Source organism: Triturus cristatus, chromosome 4_2, assembly GCF_964204655.1.
Source record: "Triturus cristatus chromosome 4_2, aTriCri1.1, whole genome shotgun sequence".
Lineage (NCBI taxonomy): Eukaryota > Metazoa > Chordata > Amphibia > Caudata > Salamandridae > Triturus > Triturus cristatus.
Genome location: NC_140586.1, coordinates 881,466,698 through 881,480,383, shown reverse-complemented (window position 1 = coordinate 881,480,383; position 13,686 = coordinate 881,466,698). Strand labels below are relative to the sequence as shown.

Below are 13,686 nucleotides of genomic sequence, written 5' to 3'. Positions count from 1 at the left end.
AATCACAACTCTTGTAAGAGTTGGACCATCCAGTTCAGATGAAGAAGAACCCTGTCCATATTCTGTGCCATAATCTGAATATCGTCCAGGTAAATTATAAGTCTCACCCCTTGTTCTCTCAGATACTGAACCACAGGTTTTAGTAACTTGGTGAAACACCAAGGGGCAGACATGAGACCAAATGGCATGGCTGAAAACTCAAACCACTGGTCTCTCCACTGGAACTGCAGAAACCTTCGGTGAGGAGGAAAAATGGGCACTGCCAGGTACGCGTCTTTCAAATCCAGACGCACCCTTCAATCCTTTTCCAACTAGATGTCTCTTAATAAATGTATGCCTTCCATTTTGAAATGACGATACATTAGTCAGGAGTTGAACTTCCTCAGATTGAGCACCAGTCTGAAACCTTTGTCTTTTTTGGGCACTAGAAAATTGTACTTACAAAGCCCAGCGTATGAGGAACTGTTTGCACGATTGCCCCTTTTTCCAACAGTGACTGAACCTCGTTGTCTATGAAAAACACATCTGCATGGGAAAAATGTAGGGGTGGAGGAATACGAGCCTGATGGGGTGAGGCATAAAACTCTATTTGAAACCCTCTTACCGTCTGAAGGACCCACATATGGTGGAACAAAGCAATCCAACCTCCCACCTTGGTGTCCCCTGTTTGCATTAACCTTACCTGAATAGGAGGTGTCTCTGGAGAATTTGTTCTGTCCTCTGTAACCTCTATGTTGTCTCCCTGTCACCGCGATTGCGGGTAAGGTTAACTTTTGAGCATTTGGCACCACCTCTGCCACGCTGTTCGAAGCCTTGCGAGGTCTGATTAAACCCACGGCCAGTCGCTCGACCCCTGAAACGTCCGACCCTGTTATAAAGGCCAGTGTGGAATACTTTTTGATGTTCGCCTGAGCCTTATCCAGGGCGGAGAATGTGTTCACATATTTCCCCATCTCCTTCACGAATTTCTTCCCGAAGAGCATGCCATTGGCAAGAGTACCTGGTTCCGTATTTGCCATTTCTGTAAGTTGCGGATCAATGCGCATAAGGAAGGACCTTCTCCGTTCCGCCGAAAGGGCGCAGTTCGCATTTCCGAGGAAGCTCGTTGTGCCCACTCCAGAACCTCAGTTGAATCCAATGGAGTGCTGGAGTCTTTGGTGGTGACCGCAGCGTCCAGTATCTTTGTCAGGGGTCCGGTAACGTCAAAGAGTTTATCCTGACAGCCTCTCCAAGCTCGGTCGAGTCCCTTTTTGGGGTCCTTGCGACTTTTTCATAAAAGTGGCCATGTTCGGGTCTATTTCTGGTGTGTCCGCCACTTTTCCTATTAAAGATGGTCTGGGACATTCGGAGCGTAAGGTAGCCCTGACTTCCTTCTCGAAACCTCTCCGAAGGTTCTCCTGCACATAGTGTGCCACCTCGACACAGGGGACCCACTAAGTGGACCTCTGGTGTATGATGTTTCTGGGGTCGAACAAAAGATTTTTATTGACCGGTTTGTCCTCAACGTTGTGGGATTTGCGTTTCTGCTTCTTTGCCTTCTGTAAAGTTTGCGATTCCTGATCTGAGTCAGACGTGTCAGGCGCGGCAGGAGACGACTCCTCTGTCTCCTCCATCTCTGCCACGGACGCTTTACGCGACTTGGAAGAGTCCAAAAACCCATGGTAGTGCATTACATTAAGGGCCCTTCTAGCAAGGACCTCAGCCGAGGTGTGACCTGAAGCTTCTCCTTGCGCTGCACCAAACTTACATTTGCCATAGTTCTTTAATGGCTTGGTAAAAGGCTGTAACGCCTTAATTAATGCCCTGTTTACCGAGCCCTGGACGTGGGTATCCAGGGCCTCAACCAATTGCTCTTCCATTTGGTGCACACAAGGTTCCTCATACTCAGCGTATTCATTAAATTCCACCCACTGGTCTTCCTCCTCGGCGTAGTACGCCATCAAGATACAGGAGGTCTGGAAGAGCTTTAAGGGGGGGAGAAGCCCTGGGGTGTCCTTGATTATCAGGTACTGTTCAAACTGTCCCTGAGCGCAAAACACAACTGTCCCTATACCAATACACCATAAAGTGAAAGTATTCCTGACCAAATATTGATGATGTGGAGGGAGCCACCCCAATTCTCCCCTCAGGCTGAGCCTTAATCTGAAAATACGCTCCGGGCAGCGTTCAGAAGGGACCGGGGATAGAGCAGGCAATCAGTTTAACGATGCGCAAAGAGCCGATGACTGAATTCCGATGCATCGGCCATTCACGCAGGAGTAGCACATGGGCATCAAAATGGGACTGCTCCCCGAGCGCGCGAAGCGCGTCTGTCCCGCTCCCGCTCCACTTGTGAACCCAGAGAGTGCCGGAGCGCTTAAACGGCGTAAAGACAACACATGCGCTGGAAAACTACCCGCCAAACATTTCAAAAGAACCAAAACATTTCAACAGGAGGACGAGACCTGTTTAACTGTTTTAATGCTCACAGTTTTTACGAGTAACCATTTATTTATTTTTAAAGCTTTATATAGCGCGAACATGATCCTAGTGGGTATCAGAGCGCTTTACATAAGAGTTGCGAAACCCAAAAGGCAATGATATAAAGCAATAACAACCGATATAATGATATATGGCAAAGATAAAAACCATTACAGCCGGTAAAAATGACAACAAAAAGACATAAAAGAGGCAGGCAATGGGGTAATACAATTGCCAAGTAGGCCATAATCAGCGTTACATGATAGGAGACAAAAGGGCAAGAGTATCTAGCTCAGCGTGGTGTCCATCACTAAAGTTTTCGATTTTCTTTTGAAGGCGAGCATAGAAGGAATCAGTCTAGTTTCTGGAGAAAGGGAGTTCCAGATTATCTTGGCAATACCTGAGAAAGTACGATTGTAGGTTTTCATATTTTTATATTTCTTCGGCTTGAGAACCAAGGTGCTGGAGCTCCTTGAGGAACGGGCACCGCCCGACAGTTCGAGCTTATTTTCCAGGTACAAATGGGTGTTGAAATGCAGTGCTTTATGAGTCATACATGCAATTTTTAATTGAATCCTTGCCGCAAACGGAAGCTAGTTGAGAGATTTCAGGTCAGGAGAAATGTGGTTGGATTTCTTGGAGCCAGTGATAAGCCTAGCCGCCGCATTCAGAGATGCTCTGAGGGGGGCTAATCTGTATCTCGGTAGCCCGCAGAGTGTGGCACTACCATATTCCAACCGTGAGATGACTAACGATTGCACCGCACATTTGAAGTCTTCATGGGGAAGGAAGGGTTTAAGTTTCCTGAGGATGCTCAGTTGGAAATTGGCTCCTTTGATAGAAGTGCTGATGTGATCCTGCATCTTTAAGTTCTTATCCAGCACTATTCCTAGCGATTTCTTAGTCAATGATGTGAGATGTGCAGTTGAGAGCGGAGAGGTTTTTCACATATTTCTCCACAACGGGGGTTTGCTTGGATGGTGAAATAAGTAAGAATTCTGTTTTGAAGGCGTTAAGATTGAGGTGGTTGGAGGTTAACCACTTTTGGGTTTTGAGCAGGGTTCCGTTGAGTATCTTAATATCTTCAGATGAAAGAGATTTTCATGTACAATTGGGTGTCATCCACATACATGTGATATTGGATGTTAGATGCTTTGAGGATTACAGTAAGAGGTTCAATGAATTGATTGAAAAGTGTGGGGGAGAGAGAGGACCCTTGGGGCACCCCCAGTGTGCAAGGACTCCCATGCCTCCCATCCCTTCCCAATATGGCCGACCCATTACACCCTTGACCTCTATAAGAGGAGGGCCGGCCCAACCCATCAGCCTGAAACTACCAAGCACAAACATGAAGCTGATAGCCAGACAGGGAGGGAGGGATGGGAACTCATGAGGCGAGGAAGACTATACTCGGAGTAATGAAGATTACCGGTAAGTAATCGGGGAATTACCTTCTTGTTAGTCTTCCTCGCCACATGACTAACAAAGTGAGCATATACCAAAGCCAAGCGGCTTCATGGAAACTCACAGGAAACCAACAGACCAGAAAGGGATGCCCACGAAAGAGGGCAAACCCAATAGATCCGAGGAGTGGAAGGACCACCCAAGAGAGAGGCACCCACGAGCAGGAATAACCAGCCCGGGACAGAAAGACACCGGGAAGGCCGAAAACCTGGACCCCAGAGACACGAAGTGCTGTCAAAAAATCCGCCCCAAGCAAAGCCGAAGGAGGCCAGAGAAGGCACGGAACCAGACCGCACGGAGTCAAAAGCAACAGCAAACAGGGCCCAGAACAGAAAGCAGCAAGCCGGTCCAAACACACCAAGACCGCCCAACGGACAACCAAAAGTGAGAGGGGAGCAAAAGCCCAGAGAGAGGAACTGAATGAACAGAGGGTATCCCCACCACAGTGACCTCATAAAACAAAAAAAACCACAGCAGAAAGAGAGATGCATTCCGACAAACACAGCAACACCGCAAGGTTGAGCACCACCTGCGAGAGAGCCGAAACCACCAGAGGAACGGGGCAGCGGAACCAGACACAATCAAACAGACTGGGAAGAGCAGCAAGAATGGTAAGGGGTGCAAAGGTAACCAGCACGCCGACCGAACAACCAAAATAACGAGGGTCACCACAATCACACCCGCAAGAAGAGAAACAGGTGGGACACAGACCCCAGTCACACAAAGGACCCCCCCAGAAGGGATTGCGACACCAAGGAGAGAACCCAGGCAGGCACAAGGAAAAATGGACCCAGGAAGGTGCCGGAAGCCACACCGAAGAGACTCGGCCACCAAGGGAAGCCAACAGGCCAACAGCGAAAAGCCCAAAGGGTCACCCACGTCCGGAACGAAGGGAAATGCAGCACGGCGGCCCGAGACCACCCCGCACAGGGACCAAGCAACCCGTCCCGGGAACGTTTTAGAAGAAGGAAGCAAGCCCCCGAAGCGAGCATACAGCCAGCCAGCCAACAACCAGGCCCCACCCAGCTCAACAAAGAAGGACCGACAGGAACAGGAGCGCACAGGGAGAAAAAGCCACAGGCAGAAACCCACCAAAGACGAGAAGGAAAGAAGGGCAGGGCGAAACGAGCCCGAGCCATGTTAAGTCTCCCAGGGAGCCACCTGAGCCAACAGGCCCTGGGACCCCAAAACCAGGGACAAAAGACGAGGACACAAATCCACACCGGAAGCGCAGGGCCCTGCCAGGGAGAGGAGAACCAGGAGACCCAGCACCCCCTGGCACCTAACAGCACCGCCGGAAACAAAAAACCAGCAAGGGAAAGCCAGAAAGCAGGGGCAGGACACCAAGCCCCGCGCCCACAGAGACATAACAAGGACCAATGAGCAACAGGTCCCGAGACAACCACAGCAGCAGCAGACGCCAATGGAGAAAGCCAACAGCACCTGGCATCCCCAGGCAGTCTCCCATCCAGGTACCAAGCAGGCCCGAACAGGCTGAACATCAGAGTACAGACGAGGTCAGGTGTTGCCAGGGTGGAAGGCCAAACTCTGCACCAGGGCGAGCACTACCAACAGGACAAAAGCCCTGGCCAAGCAAAACAAGCTTAGAACCCCTGGAAAAAATGACCCCAGAAAAACACAAAGCCGGGAGCCCAGACGAGAAGGCCGAAGAGCCAACACCGGGGACCCAAAGGAAGCAGACATGACCAGACGCTCCCAGAAGAACACCCATCTAGGCACTAAAGAGGCCCAACCCACAAACCACCGCATGAGAGCCAAAGAGAACATGAGCATTCAGGGAGGTACGGCAGGAGCCAAAAGCGACCCAAGCAAGGACAGCATCATTGCGCCAAAAAGGCAACAGCGGCGAACCCCGCAAACACCCCGGAGCACGAGGGAGTGTACAAACCTCCCAGAAGAGAAACAAAGAAGCCCCAGCAAGGCAGGTTAAAATCCCAGAGAAGCCAAGGAACGGCAAACAGAAGCCAGACGGGAAACCAGCCATCAGGGGAACCCACCGACCCAGCACAGAACAGGAACCCAAGCATGCCCCCCAGGAATGCAAACGCCACCAACACTCGGGAAGGAGGCACCAGAACAGAAAGACCACCAGCCGCACCAGGAGACAGGGCGGGAAGGGAGTCACCGGGGCAATAGAAAGAAACCAAGGAAAGGCTAGAGGCACCGAGACCAACAGGAAGGGGAGGAACCGCTAAGGATAGACAGGGGAAACACCGCCAGGCAACAAGACCCAAAACACGTCCCAAGGAAGGCCCCCACCAAGGCAGACAACGCCAAACGGAATAGCCGGGGGGCCAAATGAAACCCAAAGAACAGGACCCGCCATAGAAGGATAGCGAGAAAAAGCGACCCTGCAATAAAGGGCAGAACGCACACACCAGTAGAGGCGGGCGCTGAACCCCCGGCCCGACCAAGCAGGCACCACCCAAAGGCAGTAGAGCTTCCGAAGAGCCACAGCTCCATGGACAGGAGCAAGGGAACACAACAACCGGAGCGGCCTGGCAGAGGGCAGGACCCAAGGAACCGTGCCATCCAGGACGAGAGGAGAGGCAACAGAAAGGACCACAACAAAGCCCCCACCCCCAGGAGGCGAGGAGAAGCACGGCGACAGCAGGAAGCCGGCAGGAAGGGGGAGCAGGAGCCGACTGCCGAGACAGGGAGCAGGAGGAGGGAGCGGCAAAGTCATGGCCCTGGACAAGAAAGGGCGAGACCACCAGGACCAGGCGACCACCGATGCAGCCCAGAGACTGGCGGACAGGAGCCAACCGCAGCCCGCCCCCAACAGACACGCCGTAGCCCACAGCCCCCGGAAACCCCCAGAGGACGTCCAACAAGGTAAGGACCGGGTCAGACCCCGCCCAACGGAGGAGGGAACAGGAGTCCACAAGATGCAAGGACCGCAGGCCCAAAGCCCGGAAGGGACGACGGAGACAGGGACAACACAGCAAACAACGAAGCTGTGACCTTGCAACACCCACCAGTACGTAAATGAAAGGCAATCAAAGATGCACCCCTACAAACTGCGTAGTACCACAAAGTGTCACAGTAAAGAGCAAGTCCACCCAACAGTAACTCGGCGCCGAATAACAGATGTCCACAGACACCCAACACAATGGCACCCCTCATCACAACCCCAGAAGGACGAAAAAGGTTGAGTGGACCTGCTAAGAGTATACTTTTTTTTTTCTTTTTTTTTTTAAATATCTCCCAACCTTACTGAAGAAAACACCATTACCTATACTGTATACTGAGCAAACAGTGACATTGAAAGACCAGGGATTGGACACCTAATCGTCAGAGAAAGAGGCTAAGACCTCAACCATGAGGCCAGAGTGACTCATTCCGAGCAAGAGGTCAAACACAGGTGCCCGCAGTGGACGCAATAGACCACTAAGCCACCAGCCCAATGGAACACAACAACGCACTCATAGAACAAAGAAAGAGTGAGAAGAGCCCAATGCAGCGACATGACATGCACGCGACAGCAGCCAAGAGTCAGGAACACACAACCGTACGAGCAAGAGTCAGCACCCCCAACCACCAGGTACAACATAACAAGTGCATCAGCAAAGCTAACGTAAACCGATTGGCCCTAGGCGCAGAACAACAGATGGCCATCGTTACCCAACTCAATGGCACACATCCCATCGACCTCAGAAGGATGAAAGGCGGAGCGGACCCCCGGGACCTGAGGTCAGACACAGGCCCCTGCAGGGGATGCATCGGTCCATCGAGCCACCAGACCCGGCCCCAGGCCCATACCAAGAAAGAACATTCCCCAGAGTACAGAGTACCCAATAGCCAAACCGGGACAGGCAGGCATCAAACCCAACCCGCTCCCCCACACTGTCGTAAACCATGTTGACAGTGCCGCAGCACGATAAGGACCAACCGCGCATGTGTGTGTGCAAGACACCGCAAACCACCAACCACCCTGAAATGCTTACGCGCAGGAAAGCGTGAGGACCGGCGCCACTCCAGGGACACCTGCAACCTGCACGACCCCGAACCGAGGAACGGGGGAGTGCATGCCACCACGGAACACCGGAGGCAAAGGCAGAAGCGCGCAGAACCCGGGAGGATGCGTCACAACATAAGCCGAGCCGAGGAGGACCCAGCGGTGCCAACGAGAAGCCCTCCCGCACCCGGCCCCGGAACCACGCTGAGCAGGCGGCCCACCGAGGCCCGCCAGGACTTCAACAGAGGTGAAAGGTAAGGGCCAGGCCGCAGTAACTACACACTCGGTGCTCCCCGGGCAGGGTGGGATTATAACCCCCAGAGATACTACAGAGACCGTGCCAAAACATCGGTTTGGAAATTCGCACTGTCACTGCCCCTGTTCCGATGGGTCTCGGGTGAGCTTCCAACCCCAAGGAGTCGCCATGCATATGAAAGCCGAGAGATGGAAGTAATCCAACCTCCGGTGTGAGCACTGCCGTCGCCCGCCGCAACGCCTCGAGGGGCAGGCGGGCGGCGCGATCAAAGAGCAGGCACAAGCAAACAAGCACAGCTGCCGCAGCGCCACGGAAGGCATGCGGGCGGCCCAAAAAAAAAAAAACGGGCACAGAGCAGAGGGAGTACTACCAAAGGACAGGCCCTACAGGGAGCCCAACGAGTGGAGACACGGCAGAGCGCCGGCCTCCATCCCAATGGCACCCCGGCCATCCCCCCCGTAAACCCTTGCCCTGCTGGAGCAGGACCCAACCGGCCAGAACACTGGGGGAAAGGGAGGGAAAAAAGCCCAAGATCCCAGGGTCTGCTAGAGCAGGACCTCCAACCTGAGACCCACGTACCTGCTACCGCAGGCACCAAAACAGGCTGATGGGTTGGGCCGGCCCTCCTCTTATAGAGGTCAAGGGTGTAATGGGACGGCCATATTGGGAAGGGATGGGAGGCATGGGAGGCTGACTTTTTTGCTTTGGAGGGTTCTGGTGTGGAGCTGAAGCTCACTTTGTTAGTCATGTGGCGAGGAAGACTAACGAGGAGGTAATGATGCGAGACGCGTGAACCTTTTTTTATACACAGTGAAAATCTCTAACAGAAGAAAGCACTGTGCGGCGTCTGCCTAGTTCTGCCCAAGCACACGTGCCAAGCCTGGCTGCCTGCCCACTGAGCGGCTTTCTGTGATCTACTTTGAACAGAGCCCAAGCGCCCTGTTGCTGCTGCATTATAAATGTTCCTTCAACTGGATTCAGTGTTCCACGGGTGACGTGTGCTTCAGCTAGTGAGGAAAAGTCGTTTCTAAACCATTATCAAATAAGTAAATAAAAATATAATAAACGCTTTCATACAGTTTTACGGAGCGAAAAGGTGAGAATGGGAGAAGATGGGGCGGCCTTGGAACAAATTTTAAATTACCCTTATCAAATGTAAAAAAATAAAAAATCACTTCTAAAACGACTTATATAAATATTAAATGCACTATGATAAACTGTCCTGATCATATTACTGTGCATCTCTCACCTTACACCAGAACATTTCGTCCCTGGACTCTTTTTCACAACCCCCTCCCACACCCAAGGACACACAGACGCCCTGATGGACTGACAGGCGATACCCTAACAAAGCCGAAACTAGCAAAGACACACAGCTCGGCAGGCCCTCACGTGAGAAAATAGCTGTTGGGTGTGAAAAGTGTGGCAAAGAAGAAACAATACAGAGCAGCAGAACTGCACGCCAGGCCCTTCATTTGGGGGGAGCGCACAGAGCAGAGCGGCACTGGGGAGAGGGCCAGAGAAGCACAGATGGAGACCGCTGAAGCCGCCCTGGAGATCTGCGGCACAGGGTCCAGCACTCCATAGTGGGAATATGCAGTGCTTGTTTGATCACAAGCCTTCCAATAGCAGAATGTTGGCAGACGGTCTGGAGCAGCAGCTTACACGGAGGCAATTTCAACAAGCACTGGCAGGGCTAAAAGTCTGGCTTTTAAGGTGCCACAGAGAGGCTTCACAAATGCAGTTTCTATGTATGTTGCAAGTACAAATGCTGCCTGCAACTTAGAGCCAGACCTATTGGCTTTGTAAACGCGAGGGAGGGCGAGTAACAAACAGAAGTGTGGCTCAATGGTTAGAGCGGCAGACCCTGATGCAGAGGTCTAGCCCTGGACCAGGGTTCAATTCCCCGCCTTGGCGGGTCTTGGGCTCAAAATTCCACGGAGCTGACAATTCTCGCCTCGGTGCCTATTCCAATCATGGCTCCCACTCTGCAACTCTGGGCAATAGCTTGCTTAATCTCCACAACGCTAAGGATGCCTGGCCTCCACCTTGGGGGTGCCCAGGAGTGGACGCCTCACAGGGAAAGCCAGGATGGGTTCCACAGCGGTATTTGTACAAGCGCCTTGAGACCCTTGCGGGTGAGTAGTGCGCTATACAAGTATCAATTTACAATTTACATTTACAGTATTGTCTCCGTATAGAAGATAAAGAATTGAATGTAACAAACGATGTGGTCATGCGGGGGCTTCTCGGGAGTAGGAGTCCTCAGTGTACCAATGGCAGCACTTCCTAGGGAGCAGAACCACACCAAACACTCAGGTGTATCAGGTGAAACGTGTACATTCCTCTGGGGAAACCAACACCCACTCGGTGTATATTTCAAAGAATTGATAACAACAGATATACAGACAATTTTGCTGACAAGCCAGATCAAAAGCAGGCATACAGGATTATGTGTGTATTGTCTCAGAAGTCATCGCACTTTTAGTAGCCGAGAAAGAGGCTCGGTGCCCCGGCTGCAGGGACAGACCAGAGCACGTCTTGAGATCCTGAGCCTGGCCCGTCTCCCTTACCTGGCGAAGCCTCACCTGTTTGAGACCCTAAGCAAGTCCATAGTGGCCTACGGGACGTCTCCATCCTCTACCTGCAGGGAGGATGGTTACCAAATTCCACTCCTTACACAGAAAGGCAGCATCTGCGTAGACAAGGCCCGGCCACTCGGGCTGTCTCGCAACGAGAAAGGCATGCAAGTCCACACAGACCCTCCTTTGCAAGCCCTCCTACTCTCAGCTCCCTCAGAAGTCACCGACCCAGGACTCAGAGTCCTCAGGGCTCAATATTGCTATGAGAGTGTCTCAGCAGCAGGCGCTTCGAGGCAGCCTTGGGTGGAATATGGCGCGCACCGAAGCAGAGGGCAGAAGAAACTGCCCACTTCCCAGATGTCCCCTTTCTTCTCTCTTCGCCGCAGAGACCAAACAAGTGTTTGCGCGCATGAAAAAAGAGTGCTTACCGCCTTCTCCTCACTGCTTTCTTCCTTAAAGTTCCTTCTGGTGCCCCAGGTCGCTGACTCACACGCACTCTGACACCTGTTCTCACTCGCCTCTAAATAACCCCCCCCCCCCATACATCCTTCTACTCAATCGATAACACGGGAATAACCAGTTCATCTGGCTTTGGGGGTGGGGGCTGAAATCCTGCAGCTTGCCTGATTCAAACGGCGGGGGCGGGATGGAAGGTCAGGTACCTAAAAACACAAGCATTTACAACCGCGATCCGCTTGGAGTGCGAAGTTCGTCCCAAAACTCTGCTTCCGCCATGTGGCGGAGTTTTACTGCCCCCCCCTGATATGCCTAATCCTATCCTAATGATACCTGAATACTGCATGCCCACCCCTGTGCCCACCCTGGTGGATCCTGTTCCCCCTCTTGTGATGGCTCCTGCGCCCCCCCCCCCCAGTGATGGCTCCTGTCCTCCCATGTGGTGGCTCCTGCCCCCCCCCATGTGGTGGCTCCTGCCCCCCCCCTGTCTGTGATGGCTCCTGTCCCCCCTGTGGTGGATCCTGTCTCCGCCCTGGGTGGCTTCTGCCCCAGTCCTGGAATGGCTCCTGCAGCTGAGGGTGAAGTTCTTGATGGGCCTCTTCTCAAAAAGGCTCAGCTCAAAATTAATATGGAAAGGTGGGCGAGTGAGTAAGTGAAGGGATGGGTGGATGGCTGGATGAATTAGTGAAAGGGTGAATGTGTGAATGAAAGATTGAATAGATGGAGAATGAGGGAGGATGGATGGATTGATGAGTGAGTGGAAGGATGGATGAGAGAAAAGGTAAATAGCTGGATGTATGGGTGGACGGGTAGCTGGATGGGTAAAAAGGTGGATGGATGAGTGAAAGGATGGATGAGTGAAAGGATGGATGATGAGTGAGTGGGTGGATGGATGAGTGAAATGATGGATGGATTGATGAATTGATAAGTGCAAGGGTGAATGGATGGACGAATGAGTGGAAGGGTGGATGTAAGGATGGATGAGTGAGTGAAAGGGAGGGTAGATGGACAAAAGGATGAATAGATGAGTGAAGGAGTGAAAGGATAGATGGATGAGAGAAAGGATGGATGAGTGATAGGGTCAATGGATGGATTCATGAGTGGATGAGTAGATGGATGGGTGGGTGGATGGAAGGAAGGAAGGATGGCTAAGTGAAAGGGTTGATGGAGAGAGAAAGGGAGAATGGATGGATGACTGAAAGGGTGGATGGGTGTGTGGAAGGATGAGTGTCTGGGTGGATGGATGAGTAAGTGAAAGGATGGCTGGATGGGTAAAAGGGTAAATGGCTGGATGGATGAGTGGATGGATGGGTAGAAGAGTGGATGGATGAGTGTACAGATGGATAGGGTGAAAGGGTGGATGGATGATGGATGGATGAGTGAAAGGATGGATGAAGGGATGGATGAGTGAAATGATAGATGGAAGGATACATGATGGATAGGTTTGCAAATGGTTGAATATGTGGGCTTACTTATATACTATTGCGCGACCTCCTCTGATGTGTCTGTAAAACTTATCTATTGTCCTGAAGTTTTGTCCTGAATTTTGACCTCCTGTCCTGAATTTGTGTCCTGAATTTTGACCCTTTGTCCTGAATTTTTACACTCTCCGTCCTGAATTTGCACCAATGCCAGTTGGTCACCCTAGTGTAGACAAGGCCCAGCCACTCGGGCTGTCTCGCAACGAGAAAGGCATGCAAGTCCACACAGACCCTCCTTTGCAAGCCCTCCTCCTCTCAGCTTCCTCAGAAGTCACCGACCCAGGACTCCGAGTCCTCAGGGCTCAATATTGCTATGAGAGTGTCTCAGCAGCAGGCGCTTCGAGGCAGCCTTGGGTGGAATATGGCGCGCACCGAAGCAGAGGGCAGAAGAAACTGTCCACTTCCCAGATGTCCCCTTTCTTCTCTCTTCGCCGCAGAGACCAAACAAGTGTTTGCGCGCATGAAAAAAGAGTGCTTACCGCCTTCTCCTCACTGCTTTCTTCCTTAAAGTTCCTTCTGGTATCCCAGGTCGCTGACTCACACGCACTCTGACACCTGTTCTCACTCGCCTCTAATTAACCCCCCCCCCCGCATACATCCTTCTACTCAATCGATAACACGGGAATAACCAGTTCATCTGGCTTTGGGGGTGGGGGCTGAAATCCTGCAGCTTGCCTGATTCAAACGGCGGGGGAGGGAGGGAGGGACAGGTAAGTAAAAACACAAGCATTTACAACCACGATCCGCTTGGAGTGCGAAGTTCGTCCCAAAACTCTGCCTCCGCCATGTGGCGGACTTTTACTGCCCCCCCTGATATGCCTAATCCTAGCATGGAAGCCGGAAGTGGCCCTGATGCGGCCATCCCTTGCGCAGTCTGTAGTGCGGAATAAGGAAGGGTTCTCGCGCCTGCCCTGGGACGTGTGGTGCCTTGCATCCCTCACCAGTCAATTGGCGCTGTAGGTAAACAATGCAAATCTGCCAGGCGGCGCCGAGACTTCTGTGTCCCAC

At 52.2% G+C, this 13,686-nt stretch overlaps 1 protein-coding gene across 9 annotated transcripts in view; it reads right to left on the bottom strand.

Moving 5' to 3' along the window:
• The window catches only part of LOC146835322 (uncharacterized), a 224,147-nt gene extending 210,919 nt beyond the window's left edge, over positions 1-13,228 (bottom strand). For 8 of the 9 annotated variants that reach the window (XR_014960715.1, XR_014960716.1, XR_014960714.1 and 5 more), the window contains exon 1: positions 11,170-11,253. The gene's annotated coding sequence lies outside the window, so the exon portion shown is untranslated. Of the gene's footprint in view, positions 1-11,169; positions 11,254-13,157 lie in introns of those variants that run through there. The other variant, XM_085602896.1, reaches the window with a different exon arrangement.
• Between the last annotated feature and the right edge of the window lie 458 nt (positions 13,229-13,686).